General features: G+C 44.0%; 1 long non-coding RNA gene across 1 annotated transcript; it reads right to left on the reverse strand.

Annotated features, from left to right (window-relative positions):
* Positions 1-3423: 3423 nt before the first annotated feature.
* Positions 3424-10362, reverse strand: LOC131400734 (uncharacterized). Its single transcript, XR_009217429.1, has 3 exons — positions 10229-10362; positions 5777-5896; positions 3424-3705 (listed from the first exon to the last, which is right to left on the reverse strand). It is a non-coding gene; the product is annotated as an uncharacterized LOC131400734 (long non-coding RNA).
* Positions 10363-11060: the final 698 nt, after the last annotated feature.

The raw sequence follows: 11060 nt of genomic DNA on the forward strand, positions 1-11060 counted from the left end.
CTGTTTATGTCTTCTTTCTAAGTAAAAACTGGTGGGTTTTTTTTTTTTTTTTGGTGAGGAAGATTGGCCCTGAGCTGACATCTATTGCCAATTTTCCTCTTTTTGCTTGAGAAACATTGTCCCTGAGCTAACATCCATGCCCATCCTCTTCTATTTTGTATGTGGGTTGCCTCCACAGCATGGCTTGATGAGTGGTGAGTAGGTCCACGCCCAGGATCCAAACCCCGAGCCGCTGAAGTGGAGTGTGCAACTTAACCACTATGCCACCAGGACGGCCCCAAAAACTGGTGATTTTTAAGGGAGTCACATCCTTGGCCTTGAAACAATCACTTTTATTATCATTATCACAGATCACAAAATGACACCACACTTTCTCCTTCAAGGGTTTATGTGTTCTCAGGAAATAATAATGAATCTTCTGATTTTCAATCATTTTTTAAAACATGCATAAACTCCCAATCCTTATTCCCTCTTTTCTACAATTCTTAAGAAGCTTAAAAAACAGAGAGGGAGCGGTTTACATATAGAAACAAAGGCAGGAACAGTGAGGGAGGAAGGTAAATTCAGTCTGGATTTAAGTTCTTTCTTTGGCTTGCTCTTTACAGATGGAGCCAGCTTGGCTACGACCTGAGGTCCTCACAGCCTTTAGCAGTATGCACTCCCCATTCTGGTGCATTCTCACCCATCCTCTGCTGCCAGACTGCTTTTTGATATTGGCATAAGCTCCTCCTAATGAGCAGAAAGCTTCACATCTGACTCAATGTACCGCTGCTGCATCAGGTCCCAGCCTTCCGGGAACAGTATGGCTGGCCAAAGCAGGAGGCGGTAGAAAAAGCCAAGGCTTGCGAGTAAGAAGGGCTAATTTTAAATCCTGCTCCATCTCCTTCTGGCTCAGAAACTTCTGGCGAATTATTACACTGTCTGAGCTTCAGTATCCTCGGCTATAAAAGAAAGATGATAAATTTTATAGGGTTGTAAAATTTAAATAAAGTAATAAGAAGTGAAGTGTCTCAAACAGTTTCTGGTATATAATAAGGCTCAATAAACAATAGTTATTATTATTATTATTATTGATGATTATATCCTAATACAATTGTTACAAATGAAGAGGAACCTATAGTTCCTGGGAATATGTGCTGTACTGAGCTGCACACTGTCAGCACAACTTGCGCTGGCATTTCATTCTCTAACCACTTCCCAAAACAGTAGAGTAATGAAGGCAGGTACAGCTATCACCATTTTCCAAATGAGGAAAACAGGGCTCAGGGAAATCAGGTCACTTGCCCAAGGTCACACAGGTCATAAATTCAGAGCTGGCATCCAGTTCTTCTGACTCTTCCCACCACACCAGAATAAACCAATCAAGCATTACCTTATTCCCCGTTGAGGAGAGCACCAGCAATTTTATTAGCAGATTTGAAGCAGTGAATAAGCAACTCGGGGTTGGGAAGAGAAGGAATGTCATTTATTGGGGTGGTACTTGGGGATGACAGAGTCGAAGCAGGAGAGGGCCTTCGCTGTGACCTAGCCCAGGGTTTCTCACCCTGGTGCTACTGGCATTTGGGGCTGGATCGTGTTTTGTTGAAAACCACTGACTTCACCTCAGCTTTTCTTTGAACAGCCAAAGCAATGGCAATTGATGCGACTCGGGGGGCCCAATGGCTCCCAGCAGAGTTGAGATCATTGTCTTCCTCCATGATGCTTCTCCAAGACTCCAGGAGGCATCTTCAATAACTGCGGCTGACAAATGGGCAGGAGATGATATCTGGCAGGTCACCTACACATAAAAGGAGAAAATACTTGGACCCAAACCAAAGCCCATCAGTGGATGGCTCTCAGTTTAAAGAGTAAAGAAATGAGAAGAAAGAGAGAAAATAAAGTGACGGATATCATTAGAAGGCTGCTTTTTATTTCATTTGTTTTATATAAGTGATTTGATATGACCAAGACCTTCGGGCCGGCCCCGTGGCTTAGTGGTTAAGTGCGCGTGCTCCGCTACTGGCGGCCCGGTTCGGATCCTGGGTGCGCACCGACGCACCGCTTCTCCCGCCATGCTGAGGCCGCGTCCCACATACAGCAACTAGAAGGATGTGCAACTATGACATACAACTATCTACTGGGGCTTTGGGGGAAACAAAAAAAGAAAAAGGAGGAGGATTGGCAATAGATGTTAGCTCAGAGCCGGTCTTCCTCAGCAAAAAGAGGAGGATTAGCATGGATGTTAGCTTGGGGCTGATCTTCCTCACAAAAAAAAAAAAAAATGATATGATCAAGCCTTCTATTCCTCCTCACATCAAACTAGAAGGAATTAAAATGAAATCTGTTTAACAACATTATAAAAGGAGTTTTAAAATAAGAAGGGGGCAAATGCTTTCAAATCTGCTTTGGAATGGATTTATAACACGATGAGAACGCTGAGTCAGGAGACCTGTGTTCTCCTCTTTGCTACTCTCTGAATGGCGTGAGGTTATCTCCTGTAAGCCCTCAGTTTTCTCATCTGCATAATTGAAGGTTTGAATGAGACTACCTCTGAGGTTCCGATAGCTGTAGAATTCTGTACAATCTGAGCTCGACATCTGGCAGGCGAAAGAAATAGTGCCTATAGCTCAGTTTCATTAAACATATATTGACAGTTATAGAATTGTCCTTTCTTGACTTTTGCATGCAGATTTCACAAAGTATCCTAATTTATCTTCAGAGGCATAGGCTACCTAAAGGGCTTCGAGAATTTATTTCCTTATAATGTGTTCTGAAAATATCCCCTGATTATGTAATTACAGTATTATTGTGCAGTTTTGTTTTTCCCACTAAGCTGTCCAAAAAAATAGCTCAGCTTTATTTAGAACTTAGAAACTTAAAGATTTAACATCCAAGGTGAAAAGCTATAGAAACTGCTGATACACATTCCCACCTTAACACCTTCTGTAGGAACTCCATTTCTACCAAAGAAGTTTACCACTTGGTGACTGGCTCCTACCATTAGACACTTACATCTAAACTTTGCAGACTGTACAATCTCTGTCACAACTACGATACTCAACTCTGCCATTGTGGCATGAAAGCAGCCACAGACACTATGTAAATAAATGGGTGTGGCTGTGTGCCAATAAAACTTTATTTACAAAAAGGCAGAGGGCTGGATTTGGCTCGCCGGCCATAGATGACCCCTGAACTAGAGAGTTAACACCTGGCCCCCAGGGGACCTCCAGGACCCTAAACCATCACTGTGGCTTTCGTCTATTCTGATTGGTTGGTACCCTGACTCTAGCAGTTGTTACATATTTTTAATATCAATCCTGGCAGGGTTGGGAGGGGGAAAGAATGAAATATCCTTTGAACTTGCCAATTGGTGGTGTCTCAGCCTCTTCAGTTTTATGACTTGTATGACTCACTGTCTTTCAAATTTCTTCTCTCACCCTGCCTCTTTCTAAAATGGTGCCTGGGTACATGGTGGCCTGCTTGCATGACTTGTGGCAGTGAGGGAAAGGAGGCCTCAGATCCGCTGGGTGTCCTCTGGATTCTTGTTGGTCTCTGCTCTGGAGTGGCTGATCTGGTCCAGGTTCTAGTCTGGTGAACAGAGAATGGTCATGGCTGGAGTCATGGCTCTTCTGTAGCAGCTTCACATCACAGCTGGTCCACAGAGCTCTCAACTCCTCCTTGACCCTGACTGAAGCACCAGGCACATCTGGATCCCATGCAGGCCACCTGTGGACCAAGGACATGGAGCATGGACTTAGGCTCACCCATCTGGGCACTTCCTGGGCCCTGGTATACCAGCATCCCAACATGGTGAGACATGGCCACACACAGATCTTCTCCTGATACTCAGATTTCCCTCAGCCTATCCAGCAAGTGATGTCACTAGTCCCTCCTTGGGTCCCCCATACCCATCAGCATGCTTCCATGGGCCACCCCACCCCTCCCAAGTTTCACCCCAAAGACCTGTGCAACTCTCCTCTCAGCCATCCTTCAGTCTCTCATCTCCTTTCCAGAACCAGCCTCGTGGGAGAGAAGGACTGTCTAGTTCCCTTCTCCCTCTCACAAGAACTTCCACTTTCTCACATCCTCTGCCTTCCTGAGCTGATATTTTCCCTGCCTCCTTCTAGGGTCATAATAATGGGTGAAATATTGGGACTAAAACTGGCTCACCAATAATTGAACCTGAATCAATAGGAAGTTCAAAAACATTACATCTCTTTCATATAAATAAAGGTATACTTGAGGGTCCCCTCTTACTGTAGTATGATTGTTCAGGGGGCATTTTTTTCCATGTCATCTTTTCTGTTTGCTTTTAGATCTATACAAACATCATCCTTTTAGTGAGTATTCCAGAAAAGAAAACAACTGGGAACTGGGGTGGGCTTGGCAGTACCCAGTCCTCAGGGCCTCCCAGCCCCCCACCCCCAAGCTGAAGTTGCCCTGGCAGGAGGGCCTCTGACTGTGGTCTGCTGTGGGCCACACACTCAAGACAGAGTGGGACTCATTGCTATTTCGAAAATACCCCCTGATTATGTAAAACCAATTGTTCTCAACCAGGGGTAGGGGGGTGGAGATTTTGCCCCCCAAAGACATCTGGTAATGTCTTGATACATTTTGAGTTGTCATATGGCAGGGGGTGCTACTATCTGGTGGGTTGAGGCCAGGGATGCTGTTAAACATCCTACAGTGCACAGGACAGCACCCACAACAAAGAATCATTCAGCCCCAAATGTCACTAGTGCCAAGGATGAGAAACTCTGGGCAAAACCAGCCACATCCACAAAGGGAAGGTGCATGATAAGTAGGATGAGGCAAACAATCGTTTCTTCAGTTGCACATTTTCTGGTGTTTCCCCGTAGGCTGATGCCTTCAATGGCAGCAAATTTCTGCAGAGTTTCTGGACCACTTGGGCTCCCTCATTCATGATTATGCTTTGATTAAGGCCCCCCACCTTCCTTCCCAACTTTGTTCTTGCCTAAGAAATAAGCGAAAATAATACAACTCTAAAGTTTCTCTAAAGTCCTCCTACAGGATTAACAGCCCTTGACACTTTAATAATCAAGCACTCTTATAAACGTACAGATACCCAGCAATGGAGCAACATAAACATCCTTGATTTTCAATTGTTGAATTGTGGAGGCCTGATTTGTGATCCCAGCCAGGAAAAAGACTAAAAACTCCTCCCATTAGGAGACTAGAACCACTTGAACCATTTTGGTCTACAGTAGTGGTTCATAAAGTGTGATGTGTGGGCCAGCAGAGTCAGCATCACCTAGGAGCTGTCAGAAATGCAAATTCTCGGGCCCCACTCCAGACCTGTAGCATTATCAGAAACTCTGGGGGTGAGGCCCAGCCATCTGCATTTTAACAAGCCCTCCAAGTGATGCTGATGCACATGCAAGTTTGAGAACCACTGGTCTAGAACCACAGGCCCAAGACCTGTTTTTGTAAATAAAGTTTTATTGGCACACAGCCACACCCATTCACTTACATATGGTCTATGGCTGCTTTCACGCTACAAGACAGAGCTGAGGAGTTAAGTCAGAGACTATCTAGCCCTCAAAGCTTAAAATATTTACTATGTAGCCCTTTACAGAAAAAGTTGGCTGACCTCTCGTCTAGAGTATTAGGAAAAATAAATTACAAGGCTTTTTATCATTATGGAAAGAAATCTTGAAATGTGTTATTTCTTAGTTTTCAAACTCCTCCTCCTCTAACCCCTCAACACACACACACACACACACACACACACACACACACATTAGATGAGACAGCAGATGATACACAGATTACTTACAGGGTTATGAGTATTAACTCTTGAAGTCCAAAAGGCTGGGTCTTCGTTTTGACTCAGTCGTTGACCAGCTTTATGACATTGGGTGAGTTATTCAAGACCTCTGGCCTTCAGTTTCCTTATCTGTAGAATGGGTATAACAATAAGCCCTACCTCATAGGATTGTTGGCAGAATTCAATGAGTTGGTACATGTGCTGAGCACTTAGAACTCAGCACTTGGGGCAGGCCCGGTGGCATAGTGGTTAAGTTTGCATGGTCCACTTTAGCGGCCCAGGGTTCGTGGGTTCAGATTCCAGGTGTGGACCTACACACCACTTGTCAGGCCATGCTGTGGCGGCATCCCATATACAAAATAGAGTAAGATTGGCACAGATGTTAGCTCAATGACAATTTTCCTCAAGCAAAAAGAGGAAGATTGGCAACAGATGTTATCTCAGGGCCAATCTCCCTCACAAAAAAAAAAAAAAAAAAAAGAACTAAGCACTTAAACTAGTGCCTGGTGCATGGTTAGCCCCCAATCTGTGTTAGCTATGCACTTCTGGCTCTAAGTGCAGAATAGCTATGCAAGAAATGTTAGCTGCTATGATTACTTAAGCCACATCAAGACACTCCAAGGACATTTTGATAGGATGGATGGCTTCTCCTCAGACCCATGCTTTCTCCTTCATCATTCAACGATTGGGGCAGATCTGAAGGTCCCAGGAGTCTTAGGAATTGAAGAGACACCAGAAATGCATTGTCCATATAGCCCCTTCCTCTAGGGAGCTAAATCTAAAGGAACCAGGTAGCCCTCCCTCCCCTGCACCCCCACCCAACTCCTCCTCCTCTCCAAACCTTTGCCAGGGAGGAGAATGAAAATGTGTGGTCTATATGGCAGTCCCTAACAGCTAACCTAGACTCTCTCCCTTTAATTTAAGCCACTTCCCTCTCAGCCCCTCTTCAGTGGGATTGAATCGCAGTAAGGGAGTCATTTGTAGGCTCCAAGGTCACTGGGTTGTCACCAGCATGCTCTACCTTTTAAAGCTGAGAGCAGGGCTCATTCTCACGGCCACCTTCACCTAGGACCCACTTCGAGGGCCTGTGACCTGTACAGTCACACAGGGCCCCGCACTCAGAAGGACCCCACACTTGGCTTAATGCTCTGTAGTCGCCCTCTTGGAATTCTTAATTTGTGAATAAGGGGCCCCATATTTTCATTTTATACCAAGCCCCAAAAATGATGTAGCCTGCTTTTATCCTTTGTAGAAACCTGATTCTAACCTAAGCCCCCTGCCCAAGCCTCGCTATCTATTAAGGACTCTGTGTAAATGTGAGAACCTATTTTTAAAATAAGTAACAACAACAAAGATGACTTAGTTTTTAAGAAGGGAAACATCTTCTCTGGCACTTTCCAAAATCAAGATATCTATTATTGGCCAGCAGAGGTCGCTCTTGCTGCGTGGCAGGAGAGGGGATTTTTAAGAGACCAACACGTTAATTCAAGATTTTTGAGCCTGTAAGCAGGCAATCCTCAAAGGAGTTTGATCTAAGAACTTTTTTTTTATAACACTTTGTTTTCTTCTGATGAGGATACCACCCTAAAGACAGGAAATTCACCAACCACCAAATCTAAGTGGAAGAACTGCGAATAATCATTGTAACAAGGTATCAACCCAGTTAAATAAAAAATAAATAATGCAACTAAGTGCAATGTCTTCAGAGAGGTTTACATATTATTCTAACACTGTCTTGTCCTTCAAACTGGTGGTTAACACAGGGCATATGTGATATTGTGATTTATAATAAGAAATATATATTTATCTTCCTCCTCATTTCTGGCACAGAGCTCCTAAGACCCTTGGAATTTCCTAAGGGAAGAGAGCCAAAAAGGTGACTTTTGTTATGTTAATGAGGTGACTTTTGAAAAGGATGAGGGCTTGTTGCCAGTGGAGCCAACCATGTGATTAGAGAATTGGAATTTTCAGTCCCACTCCCCCACCTCCGGGGAGGGAGAGGGCTGGAGGTTGAATCAGTCACCAATGGCCAATGGGTTAATCAATCGTGCCTGTGTAATGAAACCTCCATAAAAACCCAAAAGGACAGGATTCAGAGAGCTTCTGGGTTGGTGAATATGTGGAGATTTGGGGAGAGTGGTGAGCCTGGAGAGGGCATGGAAGCTCTGCGCCCTTTCCCCACACCTTGCCCTATGCATCTCTTCCACCTGGCTGTTCCTGAGTTATATTCCTTTAAAATAAACCAGGAATCTAGTAAGTAAAATGTTTCTCTGAGTTCTGTGAGGCGCTCTAGCAAATTAATCGAACCCGAGAAGCGGGTAGTAGGAATTATAGCCAGTCAGAAGTACAGGTGACAACCTGGGCTTGTGACTGGCGTCTGACATCCAAGGAGGGTGTCATCGGAACCTCCAATCTGTAGCTGCTCGGTCAGAAGCACAAGACAGAAGCCTTGGGCTTGTGACTGGTGTCTGAAGTGTGTTGCGGGGGGGGGGGGGACAACGACAGTCTTGTAGGACTGAGCCCTTAACCTGTGGGATTGAGGCTATCTCTAGGTAGACAGTGTCAGAATTGAGTGAATTGTAGGACACCCAGCTGGTGTCTGAAAAATTGCTCGTGGAGGGGAATCCCACACACACATTGAAATTGGGTCTCAGAACACCAAAAGAGTAAAGACATTTTCCCAGTATGTTCCCTGTTGTCCTGAAGAGTTGCATTGGTTGCCAAATAAAGTGTAAAGGTTAAAGTCCAGCAAAGAATTGATGCTTTTCACTCCAGATCTCGGTGAAAATGGCAGAATGAATCCAAGATTTCCCTTGGATGTGTTTCCTAAATTGCTGGAAGGTCCCAGCTGAACATATATTCCCTGTTGGAGCTACAGTATCCCTATTTAAATAGATGGTGATGGAATGAGATGATTCAGTTGCTAGAAAACTATCAGTTACTAAGACCAAGCTCCATTCTTAGTTAATGAAATCAGTCTGCCCTATATTAAAATGTAACCAGCACTAAAGTAACAATTCATCATGGAAGGACATTCAAAAGCCCTCACAGTCTCTCAAATGAGTCATTTTATGTGGTGAAAGATTAGAAAGCATTTTTTCAACTTTCACCAGGATTCATTAGTGTGCACAACACTGCAAAATCAGCAAAATTGCAATACATAAAGCAAATGCACCTGCAAACGGTAATGCAAAAGCAAAATGATAATAGTGCCTGGGTTTCATTAAAGAAAATGGTCTTGGTTAGTCCATCGTGATCCAACAATCCCTAAACCGGCAGCCTGGGAACCTAGCCCTCCAAGTTTCTGGGCCTGGACCAGTTATCCAAGAGGTATATGCAACGAAGATGTAATTTATCATATGTTGTTTTGGCAAAGCCAAACAAATTAATTATGCTTACAAGAGGATGCCCAATAGGCAACTATATTACATCAATAAAAGATGGAAGGCTAATGAAAGTAGGAATAGCCTTCCTAAAATGGACTGCAGGCATCAATCTGTACAATCACAGAGTGGACTGGTGGAGCTGAGCGTCTCCAAAGAATGCCCAGCGATGACCTTCACTTCTACTCTGTCAGCAGCCTCCTTCCACAGCCCCACTCTGGATCTGTCTAACCCAGTATTGTTCCACCCACCCCCTTAAATCTCAATATACATCCAACCACAGTCTCCTTGCCTCATCTCCAACATACCTTCTCTTTGTGCTTATGGACAGCCTTCTGTTTTCTCCCAGTCTAGCGGCCCACTCCTGGCCTGATTTCTCTAAGCAGTGTAGATTACATGGCATGCACTGAACGTGCTCCCATCAACACACTCAACTTCCTTGTACTACTACCCTACCACCACATGCAATGGGAAAAACCCCAAACCAAGATCCTCAATCTACCTTCACATTTTACCCCTACTGAAGCTAATTCCACTACCCACAGTACCACAGGTTGGTGCAATCACAAAATCCTGGGCTCCAGCCACAGGTTGGCCCTCAGAACTGATGAAAACCTTCCCCAAGACTATCTGAGATATGTAATACTCTTCTCAATCCCCACACCCTACCCCTTTTAACAGATGGCTCACTTCCTACATCTCCAGGAATGGGGTGTCGGGGGAAGAGGGAGAATCTCCCTGTGCACTTTTCCTTAAGGTTCTTATGGCTGGCCAAATAATCAACAAGACAGGTTAGCAGGAGAAAATAATACCAAGTTTAATAACATGTATACATGGAAGAAAGCAGGGACACTGCGTTTCTCAACACAATAGCAGAAATTCTCGTCTTAAATACCATGTTCAGCCAACGACAAAGGAGGATGTTGGGGGTGGGGGGAGTCAGTTACAGGAGATTACCACTAAAGCACAGTAAACACGAGTAAGGTTATTATGCAGATTTAAGGCCTCACCTTTCACATTGATAAGCCCCTAGAAATGAGGCCATCCCCCTCTCTTCCCAAAACAGAGAGGGAGATACCTTTACAAATGGAGATTTTCCTTATAAATGTGAATATTTGTCTGGCAACTCCTTGCAGGGCCATCTAGAGAATGTGGCCAGAGAGACAGAACTTCCGATAAGATGGGCTTGTTGGTGCCTTTCCTATTGTAACCTCTATCCTGTATTATCTTTACAGCCATCATGATGGAAGATCTATTCCAGGAAGGAGACATCATGTTAAATTCTTTAGGCAGTTAGTGGGGGAGGTCAAATGTCCCTAGAGAAAACAACCAAGGTAAAGAGATAGATTTCAGGGTGGCCAAATCTTGATCTCCCACAGTCCCGCCTTTGAAACTACAAGTTTCACAGTCCTTTCGAAACTTAAAGAAGTTTCATAGTACAGAAGCTGAGTTGGTAGATTGTTTCATCTCACTGAACACATTTCTCAGTCCTGATAATAGATCAGTTCAATTAAGTTCATTTTGGAAGGTGGTGATGCAGGTGGGCTCTCAAGGTTACCCCTATATTATGGAAGCAAGCAATCAAGTATTTAATGGAAGCATTTCTATGTAAACAAAAAGAAAAACAAGGTTAATGGTTGGAGCAAATTAGAAACGAGTTTGAGATAAGAGGACAGCCAGTTAAGATGATTTTTAGATGTCAGCGTCAAAGTATCTTTTGCAGTTTAAAATGTCTCTGATGGTGTCGTCAGGTCATCTCTTAAGTTTATATCAAGTCCATCAGCTTCAGTTTGTAAGGCTTCAGGAAAAAGGGCAGGTTCAGTTTTCAGTGATTTCAAATGAAAATGATGGAAAAAATCAAAAACGTTAGTTTGGACATCTGTAGCCAGATATTTCAGGAGACTAGAAGA

Source organism: Diceros bicornis, chromosome X (assembly GCF_020826845.1).
Source record: "Diceros bicornis minor isolate mBicDic1 chromosome X, mDicBic1.mat.cur, whole genome shotgun sequence".
NCBI lineage: Eukaryota > Metazoa > Chordata > Mammalia > Perissodactyla > Rhinocerotidae > Diceros > Diceros bicornis.